Genomic DNA, 8,552 nt, shown 5'->3' with positions numbered 1-8,552 from the left:
GCCCTCATCACTCATCCATGGATTCGTTGTAGCATTTCCGTCGCCGCCTCGGTTCGGCTTAAGGTGGGGGGGATTCCAAGTACGAATAATTTAAATTTAGAACGATCACATAGATAATGTTGGGGAAAGAGAATTAAAAATTCCGATTTATTGGCAGAACAGTACAACAGGTGTAATAAAGAGACTGCCTACAATACGCTTGCCTGTCCTCCTGTGCAGTATTGCTGCGCGGCATGCTGTCCGCATCAGATAGGATTGAGGGAGGATAGCAAAAAAGTTCAAAGAAGGGTAGGTCGTTTTGTCCTATCGCGAAATAGAGGAGAAAGTGCCACGGATATGATGGGCGAGCTGGAGTGGCGATCATTAAAACAAATGCTTTTTTGTTGCGGCAGGAATTTTTCACGAAATTTCAATCACCGAGTTTCTCCTACGAATGCGAAAACATTTTGTTGGCGCCCACCTAAACAGTAAGAAACGATCATTGTAATAAAATAAGAGAAATCAGAGCTTGCACGGGAAGATTTATGTGTTCGTTTTTCCCGAACGCTGTTAGAGACTAGAAAGGTAGAGAAATAACTTGAAGGTGGCTCGTTGAACCCTCTAACAGGCGGGTAATTGTGAGCACAATATATCGTGGAAGATAGTGAAAACTGATAAATGACTGATTTCTTCCACAATCGCCTCTATAACGACAAGCCAATGTTTGAAGATTAGGGTTCTTCGTCCCCTAGGGCGTCCAGGTTTCTCACAGAGAGACAATCATTCAGACACCTTTCGACTGTGTTGTATGATGAAGAATTGTTTCCGTAAACATCATCCACCAAAATGTGGATTATGAAGATGTCCGAAAGAACAGATACCATTGTTGACCGTGCAGTTCTCTAGAATGAAATTACAATTAAATCAATACCAGTAGAGAATGTGGGTCTCACGGGGAGCGTGACTGCGATAAGTCCCTGCAATCGCACTATCCTCTGTGCCCTCGGTGGCTCAGATGGATAGAGCGTCTGCCATGTAAGCAGGAGATCCCGGGTTCGAGTCCCGATCGGGGCACACATTTTCAACTGTCCCCGTTGATGTGTATCAACGCCCGTCAGCCGCTACTGGTATTGATTTAATTGTAATTATTTTTCTGCATTTGGAGGGGACCAACGCAGGAACAATTTCAAAATGTTGATTGTTCCTGCGTTGGTCCCCTCCAAATGCAGAAAAATAATTACCACGCGATACACCACTCCATCAAACGGGTTGCAGTATTTTGTTTTTGCTCGAGTACTCACGTTCTACTGTACGGTGACACAACATTTTCCATACCTACGGAGATTGAGAGATTGCAGATGTGTAGCTGGAAGGAAAAAACATAAATGAAAGTTGTAACTACAATTTTTATGAATGCCCTAGTACAGCCACATTGCTGAATGAGTGTTGGGAAGCGTATCCTGCTATCAGTGTCCGCCCTTTACTACGTTTTTGTGAATCAGGGGACTGCTTCACGCGACCTGTCTCCGGCGTTTTCGTGGGCAGGAACTGTGCTGCTTGTTTCCTTTGCCGAGTGCCGTGGTGGAGCGGCAGCCTCGACAGCTGACGCGTCATTTGGGTTGCCTGCCAGCAGGGGCCCGGCGGTCGCCGTCACAGCGGGGCTGGGTTCTCATTGCGCCACCGGACGGCGACGGCTGGTCGGCGTTTCTCAACAGCGAGCAGAGGCGAGGCCGGCTGCGCAACTTCCGGCCGCTGACCTTGGGGCTGCCACGGTTTCTCTCTCTCACGGCGAAGGCCTGCAATTCAGACCCGCACTGACTTAATTCGCAGCACAGTGACAGCGATCCGCTGTTGAGTAACAGCCGGCGCCGGGACCCCGCCCAGTTTTACAACATGCAGTAGCTGCTGTTACGTGTGATCGTTTGATGAAAGAAACCGAATTTTCGAATAATTCGTGGGGATTGGAGGGTTAAAATCGTCAAAACTAATATTTCGGCAAATAAACTATCTGTCGTATTCAAGGCATTAATTGCAGGCTTATCTACTATAGACGGATGGCTAGGGCCTCCCGTCGAGTATCTGCTGATACTCCATAATATAAAGTCACAGGGCTGCACGGATGAGGAAAGTGGGAGAGCCCATTCTGAAAGACAGAGTAAAGATAATCGACAGTTTGTATGTTTTCGAGTGCACAGTATGCATATTGATTCCATCGTATGTACAGCGTTTCCACAACGGAAACTCGTGTTTACAGTGTGCTGTGAACAGTTATGAACACTCGCTGTCTGGACTCCAACGGGACTGCGAAGTGTTGTTGGTGTCGCCCCTTTAATTATGACAGAGTTCCACTCGCAGCGCACCCTGTCTCTCTCCCTTAACCACTGATAGGGTTATGAATGAAAATATTCTTCGTAGAATCGGAGAAGATAAGTTCACGTGGCGATCATTGATAAGAACAAGGGATGATGGGATATGTGTTAAAACATCAGGTGAAAACTTTGATGACACTATATGCAGCTCTAGAGTGAACAAAAATGTAGGGCATTTAACTGAGGACATAGAGTGAAACTGGTACTCTGAGATGAAGAGGTTGACACAGGTGAGGAATTCGTGGCAGATCACATCAGATCAGTCACAAATCTGACGAATAATAAAAATCACTTCCTCAGTCATTACTGATTTTCACTGCAGTGTTTCTGTCAAGTAGGCATAAATAAATGTTTAAATAATTATTTAGTGACAGTTTTTGTCCTGTATTGTGAGTGCACCTTTGCAAGAATACTAGTTTATTTATTTACAGACAGACATTTATTTATAATTATTGTAAATTATCTGAGTGTGACAGAATGTTTATAATATATATATATATATATATATTTAGATGTTTTTGTAATATTTTATTTTAGTGCAGGAAAGTGGTCAAGATAAGTCACATCATATTTAGAGGGATGTATTTTTGGGAGGGTGGGCTTCAGCCAATGGAAAAGCAGCCAGTAGCGGTACGGTACTGGGAAAGTGATTCTGTCGTATAGGTGATTGTTTCTGGACATGAAATGAAATGAAATGATCGTATGGCATTGTTGTCCGGGAGGCCCCATTCGGGGAAGTTCGGCCGCCGTATTGCAAGTCCTTTCCAGTTTACGCCACTTCTGCGACTTGCGAGTCAATGATGATGAACTGATGATGAAAGATACACAACACCCAGTCATCACGAGGCAGAGAAAATCCCTAACTACGCCGGGAATCGCACCCGGGACCCCGTGGGCGGGAAGCGAGAATGCTACCGCAAGACCACGAGCTGCGGACGTTTCTGGACATGAACGTCTGTTACAATAATGCATCTTTTGAAAGGACTTCATATTTCTAGAGGACTGAATGTGCTCCAGATTAGTACTCTTTCATTGCATGATTTACAGAACTCAAAACAGAGTATGAGTTACTATTCTTTGTATCATGTCTGTTAATTGTTGAACTCTGAACTATTTTGATCTGTAAATCTTCCATGTATTATGATCACGAAATGGACTTGTTTTCTCGAGTCTTTGATGATTATTTAGTTTGGGGATTTTGCTGCTATTGTCGTATCACTCTCAAAGTAACTTTACTGCATGTGACAAGCGTATTCTCTGCTCTATTTTAACTGAATATCGTAGGACCATTTCCCATTCATTTGAATTGTCTTTTCTTGAATAAGTGTTATTGAACCTAATTCTCTGTCTTTTCATCAGTTACAGACTTAAGAATTGACCCACGTTATTAAATTATTCACCTAACATTTATTTTAATTATTTCTTTGTATTTTATTTTCGCCATTCTAGCCAATTCATAGACTATTTGACTGCAGAATCACCGCACCAAATTATTATTTGCAGCGAATTATCTGGAAGGAATGAAAGCAGAAGAGCACGTCTCGATCCTATGACCACATCGAGGTACCCCTTCTAAACAGGGCCGCCCAAATCCCCAGTAACTAAAGCACGAGTAACCACAGACAAAGATGAAACTGGTTTGCTCGTATAGACTGCTGTTTGAAAGAGCAAATACACTCAGCGGTAACCACTATGTAACGTCGCAGTTACAACTGTGATTCTAACATTTTACGATATTCTGCGATCCACGTCCAAAGTCCATTGCATGATAGCATAATACTTTTCATCAGCTGCGCTCTTAGGATCGGTAGCAAAAGTTAGATGTGGGGAAGTTAGCCGTGGAACTTCAAGAAAGAAGAAGAAGGTTATACGGAGGCGTGCTGAGTTCTAGTCTTCAGCGGCAAGCAGCAGCGGAAACCTCCACGGTGGCATAGCGGCAGTAGCGGCAGTGACTTCGAGCATATCAGCATTTACACTTCGGGCGGCTGCAGTACAGCAGAAGCAGTTAGCGTGACCGAGAAGTACCTGCGAAGACAGTCTGAAATGTGTGAACCTGCAGTGTCATCGTCAGTGATGGAGCTTCCATCGATTGATCAATCACCCATATCTGGTTCAGACAACGTCAGTGGGCCAGTTAGTACAAGATCTGGACGTGGTGATATTGATAGGGGTGACATTAGTGGGCCAGATAGTCTGAAGGTAGAGAAAGGAGATGTAATTAAAGATGATTCAATGGCTTGATTAAGCGAAATTGTGACAAACTTGAACTCCAGAACGGGGTACTGGGTATAGAGTTAGGTTCAATAACACCAGAGATATTTTCAGTAGAGTCTAGTGTAGCAGAAAGTGTAAAAAAATTAATCGGATATAGAAGGGATGATAAATTCAAAATTAGAAGCTATAAGTGCAGACGTTGCTAAAATTTCTGAAGAGGCTGGTCTGGTTAACACGAGAATGGACATAGTGGAAAAAGATTTCGGGGACAATTTGAAAAAGATACAATACGAGCAGGGTGGGAATTGTGTGCTTGAGGAAGTGACCACTTGATTGGTTAACAATTTCTCTGACAAAGTGGTAGAATGTGAGAAAGAATTGCCTATGAACGGAGAACATTTTGAAGCTATATTAACTAAAGAACCTCTGTAGCATGAACAGCGGCTTAAAAACATGAGGACACGATTTAATTCTGTAGCAGCAAATCAGGCTACTAATGTGACGGGTGTTAAGTGGGTTAATTTAGAAACGACAAAGTGTTTTGCAAATGATGGAGAATACTACCCATTTTCTTGCCGCGTATAAAGATGGGTTTGAAAGAGGAATGTCGGAAGAGACCAAGATTAAGTTCGCTAAAAGAGATCTTGAGGGAATTTCACAATCATGGGCAAATTTAATGAGTACTTCATTTACTACCTACGAATTGTTTGAAAGTCATTTCCTGAACAAATTCTGGAGTGAAGAGAAACAAAGCAACTTCAGAATGAGTTCCTAAACGAACCAAGGTTCAAATCCAGCAGTGGATGATTGCGTGATTTTTGTGTGCGTGATATGGCTAAGTTGATGCACGTAAAGCGTCTGCTGGGAGTGGTGACGGAGGTTACGACGCTCAAAAGAAGCTTCTGGAAGATTTACAATGGGATCCTGTCCACAGTTCGACAAATTCCTTTGACGAGATTCTGAATAAAACTTAACAACTTGAACAGGGATATGGCTACCACAACGGGAGCAACAGTGATTCCCACAATAATTCTAATGATCATAACAGAAATAATTATCAACGAAATAATAATTTCCAAAGGAAAATGGAAACTTGAACTTTCATAACGAAAATCGAAATCGGGAGTGAATATCTGATGTGAGTACCAACAATTTACTTTGTCTCGGGCCCGCGGCATGGTAGATGACTTACAATGACGTAATAAAAAAACGGTAATGTACCAGAATGCTGCTATAATTGTTAATTGCTAGACATTTTATATTATCAATAGGCCTATTTCGGCATTATCATTATCTGGCACCAAAAATGCCTTATTACAAGCTGTAACACTATGGGTAACCACAATTCTGATTTACTGTGTCCTAGTACTTACTTCCATATTGCATCGTGGTACTGTCGCTGTCTTATAACTTTGTTGCTCCATAGGCTGCTTCCAACTGCAGCCAAATTTTTAAGTATATTACTTAATTATCTCTATTAATTGCTGTTGTTCGCAAATGTAAGCTAAGTCTTTTATCGCTTTCTGGTTTTGAAAACTACAATTGGCAGCTAATCCAGCGATGCTGTATGCTCACAATTTGTTTGTTCATTTGTTTACGTATCGCAATTATTTACAGCGTGGTATTATACTCTTTGTTATATTTTTGTAGTTTGTATACATCTGTGTTTTTATCTTATTACGGCTAACTCAATTCGAGCTGCATGAGTTCAATAAAACTATCTAGAAAATTTTTAGTTTAATATTTTATCGGGGTCTGTCCACGAGTGGATATAGATTTCAATTTCTTCCAAAACGTTCATTTTAAATCGCTTTGGTGTTATATGTAGGATTTGGGATTCTGAAGAATGGGGTACAGCCCGTCGACTTTGACCAATTATGCCAAAAGTTATCAGAGATGATGTATTGCACAGATTTAACCTAGTTAACATAGCCCACGCATATCCCTATCTCTGCCGTGTTAAGGGTTGAAACCAACATCTAAGTCACATGACTCGGAGCAGAAAGCCGAGTCCCAGTCATTACGCGCTGTGGGAAGTGGAGCTGACAGTTATAGTTCTTCTCATTTATAGCTAAAATCAAGCATTGACAATTCACTGAACTGTAGTACTACTGTTTCACAGTCCAGCTAACCTAGTTTCTCCGAAATTCCTGATAGTAAAGCAATGGTTATCGCTTTTACATGTCGCCAAATTGAAACGTATTGACAGCTCTTTATAACAAGCTATGTAATCACTGTTCTGTAGTGAATTCAATTCTTTCTTTTTCCTTTTTTTTCACTGTGGGTTCTTGTAGTTCACGGCTTCTACTTCTGACAGCGTCATACATAACTAAAGACAAATGTGGACTGTAATTACACCCATAAAATCTGTTCTTGTTCAGTGAACCACTTAAGTTCCCGCAGCAGATTCTTTTAAAGTAAACTGGCAATCTTATACTTGCCTTACATAACGGCATCATCAAGTGATGAAAGCCGTAAAATATAAACGGTTATTTAGCGTAAACACCGGACATTCTGGTTATAAATGGATTCATGCCTTATAAAAGTATAAGTAAACATTTCACACCTTTTTTTGAGGAATGTTGCCTGGCAAACTGATATTTTGTGTTCCACTCCTGTGGGAACGGTGTACTGAAAAGCTCACTGTGCAACAAGTCTTCACTGAAGAACTGTATGTTTCAGCTGGCTAGAGGTAAAACCGATGATCATCTTATTAACATTAGGAATTACATGTGTAATAGCAATAAGGCAAATTGTTTTCTTGTTAACATCAACGCTTAACTTCCGTTATAAATGAGAAAAACTGTAACTCTCAACTCCACCCCACACACTGCGTAACAACAGAAACTCGGCACCCTGTCCTGACTCACGAGTCACAGTACTTAGCTGTTGGTTTCAGTGTAATGAAGTCACGCGCAGTCCATTGTTATGTCCGGTCAATGGCAAAGACGAATGCCCAGAAACAAAGGAATACAGGACAGAGAAAACAGATGGTAGACGTGTATCACGTACATCCACATTTTGATCGTGGTGTATCATTTGTTTGAGTGAGGCCTAAGCAAAATTGTTTGCTTAATAATAATAAAAACAAAAATAATTACCCATAACAAAATGAAAGTCAATGAGAACAAACATTGACAGTCTGTACTTCTACACTGGAGCTCTAAAGAAACTGGGTATTCAAATACAGTTATGTAAACAGACACAATACGGCACTTAGGCCGGCAACACCTATATAAGACAAAAAGTGTATGGCACAATTTTTAGATCGATTACTTCTGGTGAAATAGCCGATTATCAAGGTTTAAGTGAGTTTAAACGTGGTGTTACAATCAGCGCACGAGTGATTGTACACAGCTTCTCGGAGGCAGCGATGAAGTTGGGATTTTCCCGTACGATCAGTTCACAAGTGTATGCTGAATATCAGGGATTCGATAAAACATAAAATCACCGACATCGCTTCGCACGGAAAGAGATCGTGCAAGAATGGGACCAACGACGACCGAAGAGAATCGTTCAACGTGACAGAAGTGCAACTCTACCACAAATTGCGGCATATTTCAGTGACATGCCATCAGCAAGTATCATCGTGTGAACCATTCAACGAAACGTCATCGATGTAGGATTTCGGAACCGAAGGTCAATTCGTGTACCTTGATGACTGTACGACACAAACCTTGACGCCTCACCTGGGCCAGTCAACACCGACACTGCACTGTTGATGACTGGAGACTTGTTGCCTGGTCGGACGAGTTTCGTTTCAAATTGTATCGAGCGGATGGACGTGAACGGGTATGGAGACAACCTCATGAATCCATGGCCCTGGATGTCAACAGGGGGCTGTTGACGCTGGCGGAGGTTCTGTAATGGTGTGGGGCGTGTGCAGTTGCAGTGATATAGGACCCCTGACACGTCTAGGTACGACTCTGACAGGTGACACATGCCTAAGCAACCCGTCTGATCACCTACATCCATTCATGTCCACTGTAT

General features: G+C 42.0%; 1 non-coding gene across 1 annotated transcript; it reads left to right on the top strand.

Annotated features, from left to right (window-relative positions):
- The first annotated feature begins 978 nt into the window (after positions 1-978).
- On the top strand, positions 979-1,053 carry Trnat-ugu. Its single transcript has one exon. It is a non-coding gene; the product is annotated as a tRNA-Thr (tRNA).
- The last annotated feature ends 7,499 nt before the right edge of the window (positions 1,054-8,552 follow it).

The sequence above is a fragment of the Schistocerca americana genome, chromosome 8 (genome assembly GCF_021461395.2).
Source record: "Schistocerca americana isolate TAMUIC-IGC-003095 chromosome 8, iqSchAmer2.1, whole genome shotgun sequence".
NCBI lineage: Eukaryota > Metazoa > Arthropoda > Insecta > Orthoptera > Acrididae > Schistocerca > Schistocerca americana.
The sequence above is the reverse complement of the archived record's forward strand: the minus strand, read 5'-3'. Positions and strand labels throughout refer to the sequence as shown.